At 33.5% G+C, this 14519-nt stretch overlaps 2 protein-coding genes across 8 annotated transcripts in view; one reads left to right on the forward strand and one right to left on the reverse strand.

Annotated features, from left to right (window-relative positions):
* HTR3B (5-hydroxytryptamine receptor 3B) overlaps nucleotides 1-14519 on the reverse strand; it is a 232076-nt gene that overhangs the window by 158417 nt on the left and 59140 nt on the right. The window lies entirely within an intron of this gene.
* Nucleotides 1-14519, forward strand: part of USP28 (ubiquitin specific peptidase 28) — a 229213-nt gene that overhangs the window by 686 nt on the left and 214008 nt on the right. The window lies entirely within an intron of this gene.

Below are 14519 nucleotides of genomic sequence, written 5' to 3' on the forward strand. Positions count from 1 at the left end.
AATAATACTTTATTCTGCTGCAGCTGTGTATACTTCCCCTCACACACATATATAGTGATAATAATAATACTTTATTCTGCTGCAGCTGTGTATACTTCCCCTCACACACATATATAGTGATAATAATAATACTTTATTCTGCTGCAGCTGTGTATACTTCCCCATCACACACATATATATAGTGATAATAATAATACTTTATTCTGCTGCAGCTGTGTATACTTCCCCATCACACACATATATATAGTGATAATAATAATACTTTATTCTGCTGCAGCTGTGTATACTTCCCCCATCACACACATATAGTGATAATAATAATACTTTATTCTGCTGCAGCTGTGTATACTTCCCCTCACACACATATATATATATATATAGTGATAATAATAATACTTTATTCTGCTGCAGCTGTGTATACTTCCCCATCACACACACACACATATATATATATATAGTGATAATAATAATACTTTATTCTGCTGCAGCTGTGTATACTTCCCCTCACACACACACATATATATAGTGATATTAATAATACTTTATTCTGCTGCAGCTGTGTATACTTCCCCATCACACACATATAGTGATAATAATACTTTATTCTGCTGCAGCTGTGTATACTTCCCCATCACACACACACATATATATATATATATATATATATATATATATATATATATATAGTGGTGATAATAATACTTTATTCTGCTGCAGCTGTGTATACTTCCCCTCACACATATATATATATATATATATATATATATATATATATATATATATATATATATATATATATATAGTGATAATAATAATACTTTATTCTGCTGCAGCTGTGTATACTTCCCCCTCACACACATATATAGTGATGTTAATAATACTTTATTCTGCTGCAGCTGTGTATACTTCCCCTCACACACATATATAGTGATGTTAATAATACTTTATTCTGCTGCAGCTGTGTATACTTCCCCCTCACACACATATATATATATATAGTGATAATAATAATACTTTATTCTGCTGCAGCTGTGTATACTTCCCCCTCACACACATATATAGTGATGTTAATAATACTTTATTCTGCTGCAGCTGTGTATACTTCCCCTCACACACATATATATAGTGATAATAATAATACTTTATTCTGCTGCAGCTGTGTATACTTCCCCTCACACACGTATATATAGTGATAATAATAATACTTTATTCTGCTGCAGCTGTGTATACTTCCCCCTCACACACATATATAGTGATGTTAATAATACTTTATTCTGCTGCAGCTGTGTATACTTCCCCTCACACATATATAGTGATGTTAATAATACTTTATTCTGCTGCAGCTGTGTATACTTCCCCTCACACACACACATATATATATATATAGTGATAATAATAATACTTTATTCTGCTGCAGCTGTGTATACTTCTCCATCACACACATATATATTGATAATAATAATACTTTATTCTGCTGCAGCTGTGTATACTTCTCCATCACACACATATATAGTGATAATAATAATACTTTATTCTGCTGCAGCTGTGTATACTTCCCCCTCACACACATATATAGTGATAATAATAATACTTTATTCTGCTGCAGCTGTGTATACTTCCCCTCACACACATATATATATATATATATAGTGATAATAATAATACTTTATTCTGCTGCAGCTGTGTATACTTCTCCATCACACACATATATAGTGATAATAATAATACTTTATTCTGCTGCAGCTGTGTATACTTCCCCCTCACACACATATATAGTGATAATAATAATACTTTATTCTGCTGCAGCTGTGTATACTTCCCCTCACACACATATATAGTGATAATAATAATACTTTATTCTGCTGCAGCTGTGTATACTTCCCCATCACACACATATATATAGTGATAATAATAATACTTTATTCTGCTGCAGCTGTGTATACTTCCCCATCACACACATATATATAGTGATAATAATAATACTTTATTCTGCTGCAGCTGTGTATACTTCCCCCATCACACACATATAGTGATAATAATAATACTTTATTCTGCTGCAGCTGTGTATACTTCCCCTCACACACATATATATATATATATAGTGATAATACTTAATACTTTAATCTGCTGCAGCTGTGTATACTTCCCCATCACACACACACACATATATATATATATAGTGATAATAATAATACTTTATTCTGCTGCAGCTGTGTATACTTCCCCTCACACACACACATATATATAGTGATATTAATAATACTTTATTCTGCTGCAGCTGTGTATACTTCCCCATCACACACATATAGTGATAATAATACTTTATTCTGCTGCAGCTGTGTATACTTCCCCATCACACACACACATATATATATATATATATATATATATATATATATATATATATATATATATATATATATATATATATATATATAGTGGTGATAATAATACTTTATTCTGCTGCAGCTGTGTATACTTCCCCTCACACATATATATATATATATATATATATATATATATATATATATATATATATATATATATATAGTGATAATAATAATACTTTATTCTGCTGCAGCTGTGTATACTTCCCCCTCACACACATATATAGTGATGTTAATAATACTTTATTCTGCTGCAGCTGTGTATACTTCCCCTCACACACATATATAGTGATGTTAATAATACTTTATTCTGCTGCAGCTGTGTATACTTCCCCCTCACACACATATATATATATATAGTGATAATAATAATACTTTATTCTGCTGCAGCTGTGTATACTTCCCCCTCACACACATATATAGTGATGTTAATAATACTTTATTCTGCTGCAGCTGTGTATACTTCCCCTCACACACATATATATAGTGATAATAATAATACTTTATTCTGCTGCAGCTGTGTATACTTCCCCTCACACACGTATATATAGTGATAATAATAATACTTTATTCTGCTGCAGCTGTGTATACTTCCCCCTCACACACATATATAGTGATGTTAATAATACTTTATTCTGCTGCAGCTGTGTATACTTCCCCTCACACACACACATATATATATATATAGTGATAATAATAATACTTTATTCTGCTGCAGCTGTGTATACTTCTCCATCACACACATATATATTGATAATAATAATACTTTATTCTGCTGCAGCTGTGTATACTTCTCCATCACACACATATATAGTGATAATAATAATACTTTATTCTGCTGCAGCTGTGTATACTTCCCCCTCACACACATATATAGTGATAATAATAATACTTTATTCTGCTGCAGCTGTGTATACTTCCCCTCACACACATATATATATATATATATAGTGATAATAATAATACTTTATTCTGCTGCAGCTGTGTATACTTCTCCATCACACACATATATAGTGATAATAATAATACTTTATTCTGCTGCAGCTGTGTATACTTCCCCCTCACACACATATATAGTGATAATAATAATACTTTATTCTGCTGCAGCTGTGTATACTTCCCCTCACACACACACACACACATATATATATATATATATATATATATATATATATATTGATAATAATAATACTGTATTCTGCTGCAGCTGTGTATACTTCTCCAGCACACACACATATATATAGTGATAATAATAATACTTTATTCTGCTGCAGCTGTGTATACTTCCCCATCACACACACATATATATAGTGATAATAATACTTTATTCTGCTGCAGCTGTGTATACTTCCCCATCACACACACATATATATAGTGATAATAATAATACTTTATTCTGCTGCAGCTGTGTATACTTCCCCATCACACACACATATATATAGTGATAATAATAATACTTTATTCTGCTGCAGCTGTGTATACTTCCCCATCACACACACATATATATAGTGATAATAATAATACTTTATTCTGCTGCAGCTGTGTATACTTCCCCATCACACACACACATATATAGTGATAATAATAATACTTTATTCTGCTGCAGCTGTGTATACTTCCCCTCACACACATATATAGTGATAATAATAATACTTTATTCTGCTGCAGCTGTGTATACTTCCCCTCACACACATATATAGTGATAATAATAATACTTTATTCTGCTGCAGCTGTGTATACTTCCCCATCACACACACATATATAGTGATAATAATAATACTTTATTCTGCTGCAGCTGTGTATACTTCCCCTCACACACATATATAGTGATAATAATAATACTTTATTCTGCTGCAGCTGTGTATACTTCCCCTCACACACACATATATATAGTGATAATAATAATACTTTATTCTGCTGCAGCTGTGTATACTTCCCCTCACACACATATATAGTGATAATAATAATACTTTATTCTGCTGCAGCTGTGTATACTTCCCCTTACACACATATATAGTGATATTAATAATACTTTATTCTGCTGCAGCTGTGTATACTTCCCCTTACACACATATATAGTGATATTAATAATACTTTATTCTGCTGCAGCTGTGTATACTTCCCCTTACACACATATATAGTGATATTAATAATACTTTATTCTGCTGCAGCTGTGTATACTTCCCCTCACACATATATATATATATAGTGATAATAATACTGTATATAGTGATAATAATAATACTTTATTCTGCTGCAGCTGTGTATACTTCCCCCTCACACATATATATAGTGATAATAATAATACTTTATTCTGCTGCAGCTGTGTATACTTCCCCTCACACACATATAGTGATAATAATAATACTTTATTCTGCTGCAGCTGTGTATACTTCCCCCTCACACACATATAGTGATAATAATAATACTTTATTCTGCTGCAGCTGTGTATACTTCCCCCTCACACACATATAGTGATAATAATAATACTTTATTCTGCTGCAGCTGTGTATACTTCCCCCTCACACATATATATAGTGATAATAATAATACTTTATTCTGCTGCAGCTGTGTATACTTCCCCTCACACACATATATATATATATATATATATATATATATATATATAGTGATATTAATACTACTTTATTCTGCTGCAGCTGTGTATACTTCCCCTTACACATATATAGTGATATTAATAATACTTTATTCTGCTGCAGCTGTGTATACTTCCCCTTACACATATATAGTGATATTAATAATACTTTATTCTGCTGCAGCTGTGTATACTTTATATAGTGATAATAATAATAGTTTATTCTGCTGCAGCTGTGTATACTTCCCCTTACACACATATAGTGATATTAATAATACTTTATTCTGCTGCAGCTGTGTATACTTCTCCTTACATATATATAGTGATAATAATAATACTTTATTCTGCTGCAGCTGTGTATACTTCCCCCTCACACACATATAGTGATAATAATAATACTTTATTCTGCTGCAGCTGTGTATGCTTCCCCCTCACACACATATAGTGATAATAATAATACTTTATTCTGCTGCAGCTTTGTATACTTCCCCTTACACATATATAGTGATATTAATAATACTTTATTCTGCTGCAGCTGTGTATACTTTCCCTAACACATATATAGTGATATTAATAATACTTTATTCTGCTGCAGCTGTGTATACTTTCCCTAACACATATATAGTGATATTAATAATACTTTATTCTGCTGCAGCTGTGTATACTTCCCCTCACACACATATAGTGATAATAATAATACTCTATTCTGCTGCAGCTATGTATACTTCCCTCTCACACACATATAGTGATAATAATAATACTTTATTCTGCTGCAGCTATGTATACTTCCCTCTCACACACATATAGTGATAATACTTTATTCTGCTGCAGCTGTGTATACTTCCCCCTCACAGACATATAGTGATAATAATAATACTTTATTCTGCTGCAGCTATGTATACTTCCCTCTCACACACATATAGTGATAATACTTTATTCTGCTGCAGCTGTGTATACTTCCCCTTACACACATATAGTGATAATAATAATACTTTATTCTGCTGCAGCTGTGTATACTTCCCCCTCACAAACATAGTGATATTACTTTATTCTGCTGCAGCTGTGTATACTTCCCCTCACACACGTATAGTGATAATAATAATACTTTATTCTGCTGCAGCTGTGTATACTTCCCCCTCACACACATAGTGATATTACTTTATTCTGCTGCAGCTGTGTATACTTCCCCTCACACACGTATAGTGATAATAATAATACTTTATTCTGCTGCAGCTGTGTATACTTCCCCTCACACATATATATAGTGATATTAATAATACTTTATTCTGCTGCAGCTGTGTATACTTCCCCCTCACACATATATATAGTGATAATAATATATATAACTTTATTCTGCTGCAGCTGTGTATACTTCCCCCTCACTCACACGTATATATAGTGATAATAATAATACTTTATTCTGCTGCAGCTGTGTATACTTCCCCTCACACACATATGGTGATATTAATAATACTTTATTCTGCTGCAGCTGTGTATACTTCCCATCACACACATATAGTGATAATAATAATACTTTATTCTGCTGCAGCTGTGTACACTTCCCCCTCATATATATATATATATATATATATATATATATATATATATATATATATATATATAGTGATAATAATAATACTTTATTCTGCTGCAGCTGTGTATACTTCCCCCTCACACACATATAGTGATATTAATAATACTTTATTCTGCTGCAGCTGTGTATACTTCCCCTTACACATATATAGTGATATTAATACTTTATTCTGCTGCAGCTGTGTATACTTCCCCTCACACACACATAGTGATATTAATAATAATTTATTCTGCTGCAGCTGTGTATACTTCCCCCTCACTCACACGTATATATAGTGATAATAATAATACTTTATTCTGCTGCAGCTGTGTATACTTCCCCTCACACACACATAGTGATATTAATAATACTTTATTCTGCTGCAGCTGTGTATACTTCCCCCTCACTCACACGTATATATAGTGATAATAATAATACTGTATTCTGCTGCAGCTGTGTTTATTTCCCCCTTATATATATATATATATATATATATATATATATATATATATATATTGATAATAATAATACTTTATTCTGCTGCAGCTGTGTATACTTTCCCTAACACATATATAGTGATATTAATAATACTTTATTCTGCTGCAGCTGTGTATACTTCCCCTTACACATATATAGTGATATTAATACTTTATTCTGCTGCAGCTGTGTATACTTCCCCTCACACACACATAGTGATATTAATAATACTTTATTCTGCTGCAGCTGTGTATACTTCCCCCTCACTCACACGTATATATAGTGATAATAATAATACTTTATTCTGCTGCAGCTGTGTATACTTCCCCTCACACACACGTATATATGGTGATAATAATACTTTATTCTGCTGCAGCTGTGTATACTTCCCCTCACACACATATAGTGATAATAATACTTTATTCTGCTGCAGCTGTGTATACTTCCCCTTACACATATATAGTGATATTAATAATACTTTATTCTGCTGCAGCTGTGTATACTTCCCCTCACACACATAGTGATAATAATACTTTATTCTGCTGCAGCTGTGTATACTTCCCCTCACACACATAGTGATAATAATAATACTTTATTCTGCTGCAGCTGTGTATACTTCCCCTCACACACATATAGTGATAATAATAATACTTTATTCTTCTGCAGCTGTGTATACTTCCCCTTACACATATATAGTGATATTAATAATACTTTATTCTGCTGCAGCTGTGTATACTTCCCCTTACACACACATATAGTGATATTAATAATACTTTATTCTGCTGCAGCTGTGTATACTTTCCCTAACACTTAGAGCTGAACACACTTTATCCAGAGTTTAAGTTCTGCCCCAAGCAAGACCCTCTGTTTCCCATATAATCCACGCAAAACTACTTACCCCAGACCAGTAATAGCTTGCTGTGGGCCAGTAAATAATAGATTGTAAGCTCCTTGGTGCAGGGGGTCGTTCTCCATCAGTTAGTGCTATCAAGTCTACTGTAAGGGGCTTTACACCCTGTGTTCATGCACTTGGTGCTGCTGAATATGGTGACTCTTTACTAATAAATATACAGGGACTAGTAACTTTCTCCTCTGACTTGTAAACTAAAGTTTCATACAATCACCACAGTTTGTCCACAAACATTCTTAATTAGCGCTTCAGGGACAAAGCATAATACAGTATAGTTCTGGATCTGAATGATTGTGTATATTGTGGATTATAATTTATTTGTATAGCGCTGGGTACAAAAATAGGGGTATACAATGACAAACATTTGTGGTAAGATACAAATACAGACTAAACAAATCTATTACAAGATGAAGAGGGCTCTGCTACAAAGAGCTTACAGTCTACAGGTTGAGGTTGCATGGACATTAGGTTTGCGGTAACTTGTCACCTTGATTTTACTTGCCGCAGTGAGTCAAGGCACTTTAAGATTTATTTTGGTTGGGATGAAAAACACAGGAGAGAAGGTAAACCTCTCTGAATCGGCGGGTGCGAGTGTGTCTTGAATAAAATATTAAAAATAAACACGCCATTTGTAGATGTTGTGACTCTTCCTACAGATACCTTTTAGCTGTTCGGGATATCACATAATGAACACAAATGCATATGTTGAAAAAATAGTCTGTACCATTGGAGGGATAGAGACTAGAAGAATGCACTTAAGTAGCACTTCTGTACCCCTAAAAAATAATAAATAAAGATAATATTGATAGGACTGGTTTCAATACCAACCTGAACCAAAGGGTTGATTTAGAAATGAAAACATAACTTTTATTAGGATTACTGTAGATTAAAATAAGTGTGTAAATGTGTGCAATTTAAAAACACATACAAACTCGACAAATATTTAGACTGGCTATTGGTATATAGGGATGGCTTGTTGTGAATTATCTAAGCAATTTTGTGCCAGTGCAATGGACAGGTATTGGGTATTTTTGGACCTATTATATTGGTGGTAGAATTAAATATATTGAGATTGCACACCGTTGAAGAGATCAGTATGTCCACAATGTAATTGTGATCTTTATGAATGTGTATGTGGGTGCGCAGGAGTTACAGAACGTTAGCTATTAGTGTCCTTATAATCAGGAATTTGACTGGAATGGGGATACCAAAGTAAGAATATTTTTGTGGTATTGTAACAACTCTAGAGTATATTGATTCTGTAAAGATATTGGGTAATATCCCTTGATCTAATTTCCTGGAATTTAGGTATAACTATTTGTGGATACTCAGTTGATGTATTGTCTCTTATATCTGAGATCTAGTCTTGAGTACCTTGTGTTTTTACCTTTTTGTTAATTAACCAGAAAGATAATTACTGTATTTTGTCTCAATATTTTACTTCCCAGAATAGAGTGCTTTATTCTCGGATGATTATAAAGTTACGTCTGTAAAGTTATGCCACTATAAATAGAGTGGTCTATATATTTATTTATATTTTAATTTTTGGTTTCCCAAAACTGGTTAATTACTCAGACACTGCAATCAGAGGGTATTAAATAACTCAACATACACTTAAAACTAAATTAAATTGAGATTTCTACATATAATTATGTGGATTATTGCATCTGTGCTGTGTGGTAGTGTTTGGTGTACATTAACAGAGAATATTCTGTTGTTATCTATAAATGAGTATTTCTGTTATTCTCAATGGCAATATTCAATTTTTACCACTATATGCTGGTATTTGTTGTTATATCAACTTGAGCCAAAGAGTATAATGAAATTATAGCAACATCAGGAGAATATTATTTGGGATATAATTCTCTTATTAATTTGCGTGTATATCTACACATTGCAAATATTCTGTAACCTGTGGTCCATTTTATCAAATATTGGAACGTAATACTGGAGCTGAATAAATAGTTAAATTTCAGGGGTCTTAATCTAGTTGCCAACAGTGTATCGTTTACTGTCCTAACTGCTGAAGTGAAACCAACTCAAGATTATATCTTGTGCTGATTGGCTGTTACACCGAGTAGCACAGCAGAGTATTGTGGGCTCTAATCGTGACTAGTGTTTACACAATACTTTGCTAGTAGTTAAATACATCAGGATTAATTCATCAAATCAGAATTTTTAACTACAAAGTATTTGTAAGAATACAATTATACTCATGAGAGTCCAAAATGGTATATAAAAAATGTATGTTTTCAGTAGGCTATAACGGTAAGCTGTTATGCTGTGATATTTAAGGTGCTGTAGCTGAGACAGCCCAGATAAATAGCTCACCGTTAAAGTATATAACTATCAGCGGTCAGCATTAAGTAGCGCTTTTTGGATATTTAACTTATCCCTGAATTTGACAGGCCACCATTAATTAAATGTTAAATGTCAAGTTAATATGCCATTTAAAAAAAAGAACTAAACAGGGTATTTCGACGATACCCATCCCTAACATGTTTCGCCAATAGCGTTTCAGCTTTTTCAAAGGTGACGCGCGCCGGCGTCAGAGGGTATTTGAATGCGATGCCATCAGCCCATTGGCTTACTTGGACCAATCAACGGGCTCCAAAAGAGAGGGGGAGGAGTATTGTGCGTGTGATTGACGTCTCTTAGTTAGACGTTTAACAGCGTTTTGGTATTATTGATAGGCTTGTAAACAAAAAAGAAAAGAAGACACATTCCCAAGGTGTAGATTGCAGGCTTATCTATTGACATCATAGAATATTGCGAGAAATATTTTCTCTGCTTATGTGAAAGACGTGTCTGTGTTGGATTTTAATTGTCAGTTCATTATGTTGATTAAAGAGTAATTCTAATAGCTGGAAATATTATAAAGCTTATTCAATTGATGGACATATTCATCACTGGAATTATTCCATTCATTTTGTCGATAATCAAAAATATCTTAACTACTGTACCTACATCTATGCATATATTTTACTCATGAACCTAAAACACTGTCAACACATCGTGGATCATAATGGAAAGGAATGATATTGGTGCACTCATAATTTATGGTGTGTGATGTGTTGGGGTTGGTGAATAAAGAACAGATATTTACAGTGCAACATTCCTTGTTGATGGTGAGGTGAAAAAAACAGGGGTCACATAAATGTGATTAAATAGTAAAAATTACCGTATATGAGAGATGATAATTTTAATTTTAATATTGGTGTCCAGCGAATAAGTGTCACTATGCCAAATGTACCAACAGTTAAACTGCCATTATTACACTTCGGTAATATTGAAAGATATTTTTTGCTGGCAAAAATATGCCAAAGTGTGTGTCTAATTCAAAATTGGTGAAGTCAAAAATAGTGGACATAATGGAGCATTGACAAACATTGTGAAGTAAATATTTATAGTGAATGTGAGTCATAAATAATAATAATAATAATAATTCTAATCCAGACAGGAGTGTCCGATAGGTTGATATCAGTGATCACACCATGATAACAAAAATGCTGCCATTATTACAAGGCAGTTTTGTGTGGGGATGTTTTAATTGGGAGAAATATGCCATGATAAGTGAATAGGAAAGAATATATAGTGAAATTCCAAATAGTGATCATGGTTAAGTGTGTGCACAAGGGTGATGGAGGCAGATATCTAAGGTAAAAGACCATAGATATTGCACCATGAATGAAAGTGAGGTGTATTAAAAAGGTGATAAAAGTAATGGAAATAATTCTGTCTCCCCATGGACAGAAAGATGATGGTACACGTGTTTTTTATTTTTGGTGAATAAGTGACTAGGTCACGGAATTTAGGGCTATTGCAATATTTTAGCCCTGGTATTTTCAATTTTTTACAGACAAATTTGATAGTGGATTGCCGTGAAAAAAGTCATCTTATATGATCAGAATTTTCTATATGCTTGCTCAAATGAGTAGAATTAACTGAGAGGTTAGCCTGTCACTTTTTGAGAATTTGTCTTCATTTATATAAACATGGAATAGTTGTTCTGTTCATTCATGCCTTTGGGATATACGCAATCCATTAGGTATATCCATCTTGTTTCAGCCTTGAGTAGCGCTGTTTCAAGGTCACCTCCTCTTAGTCCCAAAGAAATCTTTTGGATTCCGAAGCACTTTAATTCGGAGGTCTTGGATTGGTGGTATTTGAAAAAATGAGAAGCTACGGATGTGATTTTTTTGTCTTTTGATAGGTCTTTGGGAGCATTACGAATATTTCGCATGTGTTCCATTAGTCTGGTATGTAGGGTTCTTGAAGTCATGCCAATGTACGTTCTGGGACATTTACATTGGAGAGCATAGATTACTCCAGTTGAGTTACAACTGATATAGCTCTTGATCTGGTGATGTTTACCAAATCTATCAATAATGGACTTCTTTTTAATCATGTTGCTGCAAGAGAAGCAGTTACCACATAAAAAGGAGCCTCGTTCTGCCGGTCTCATCCGGTTGTTTTGTGTACATAATGGCTCGGGCTGAGAATCTCCTTTAAGTTTCTGCTTCTCCTATAGCTGAGTTGTACCCTATCTCCAATTACATCTTTGAGGTGGGGATCGGCTTGGAGTATGTTCCAATTATTGTTAATTATATTAACAATTTGCTGTGTTTGTTGATTGTAGGTTAAAACCAGTCTGGTTTTATTGTCACCTTTTTTTATTTTTGCTCTTAACAATTCAGATCTTGCAGTTTTTAATGCAATACAAATGCATATGTGTCAATTCTTATGTAAATGTGTAACATGTACAGTCTTTCCAATAAAAATGAATGGAGCTTTAATGAATCCATGCCATGTATATTAAAGTGAAGGTAAACTTTGATGAATGAAAGCCCGTTTTTTAAAAATACTATTAAAAACAGGGGCACTTTCATTTATCAAAGTTTACAAAGCAGCCGTTTTGTTAAAAAAAAATTAACTTTTCTTTTCACAGCCTGAGCAGCTTCCCCCACCTAGAGATCCTCTATTCATACGTCAGCAATGACTAATCCTGCTTCCTCCAATCACAGCTTTCCCCCCAGGGTAGTCATTGCCTGAGGCCATGTCGTGATTGGAGGAAGCTGGATTAGTCATTGATGATGTGTGAAGAGAGTGGGGGAAGCTGCTCTGGCTGTGAAAAAACAAAGGTAAGTTTTTAATCAAAATGGCTGCCTTCTAAACTTTGATAAATGAATGTGCCCCTGTTTTTAATAGTATTTAAAAAAAAACGGGATTCATTCACCAAAGTTTACCTTCACTTTAATTAAAGTGAGAGTCAACCCTAGCGGTTTTGAACCTCTAGGATTGACTATTGAAACAAAGAAAGGGGACTTTCATTCATAAAGTATAACTTACTTAAAGGGCCATGATGCCCAAATGTTGAAACACTTGAAAGTGATGCAGCATAGCTGTAAAAAGCTGACTAGAAAATATCACCTGAACATCTTTATGTAAAAAAGAAAGATTTTACCTCAAAAGTTCCTCAGCAGCCACATCCCATTGTAAAGGACGTCTAAACAGCAAATCAGTATGTCTGTCCCGGGACAGCTAAGGGATTGAGCCTCATGCACACTCATGTTATTTCCCTATTCAGTTGTGGAAGTTTACTATGAAATCTCATGAGAATTCAGTCAAATCTCATGAGATTACAGTAAAAGAGTTCTGGACCTCAGCACTGCTGATGCTGATTGGCTGCTGTTCATTTCTTCATTTTTTTAAAAAAATTTTTTTTACCTGCAGCTAGGCAGCAGCTGAGTATAACTTTTTTTTACACAGAACTTACTCTGCTGATCTGAGGAGATTGTGAGGTAAAATATCTTCCTTTTTTACATAGAGATGCTCAGGTGATATTTTCCTGTCAGCTTTTTACAGTTATACTGCATCAGTTTCAAGTGATTTAGCATATGAGTGTTATGTCCCTTTAACATCAAGTGATTTAGCATATGAGTATTATGTCCCTTTAACATCAAGTGATTTAGCATATGAGTATTATGTCCCTTTAACATCAAGTGATTTAGCATATGAGTGTTATGTCCCTTTAACATCAAGTGATTTAGCATATGAGTATTATGTCCCTTTAACATCAAGTGATTTAGCATATGAGTATTATGTCCCTTTAACATCAAGTGATTTAGCATATGAGTATTATGTCCCTTTAACATCAAGTGATTTAACATATGAGTATAAAAGGGACATAATACTCAAGTGATTTAGCATATGAGTATTATGTCCCTTTAACATCAAGTGATTTAGCATATGAGTGTTATGTCCCTTTAACATCAAGTGATTTAGCATATGAGTATTATGTCCCTTTATCATCAAGTGATTTAGCATATGAGTATTATGTCCCTTTATCATCAAGTGATTTAGCATATGAGTATTATGTCCCTTTAACATCAAGTGATTTAGCATATGAGTATTATGTCCCTTTAACATCAAGTGATTTAGCATATGAGTATTATGTCCCTTTATCATCAAGTGATTTAGCATATGAGTATTATGTCCCTTTAACATCAAATGATTTAGCATATGAGTGTTATGTACCTTTAACATCAAGTGATTTAGCATAAGAGTATTATGTCC

The sequence above is a fragment of the Bombina bombina genome, chromosome 8, assembly GCF_027579735.1.
Source record: "Bombina bombina isolate aBomBom1 chromosome 8, aBomBom1.pri, whole genome shotgun sequence".
In the NCBI taxonomy this organism is placed as follows: domain Eukaryota; kingdom Metazoa; phylum Chordata; class Amphibia; order Anura; family Bombinatoridae; genus Bombina; species Bombina bombina.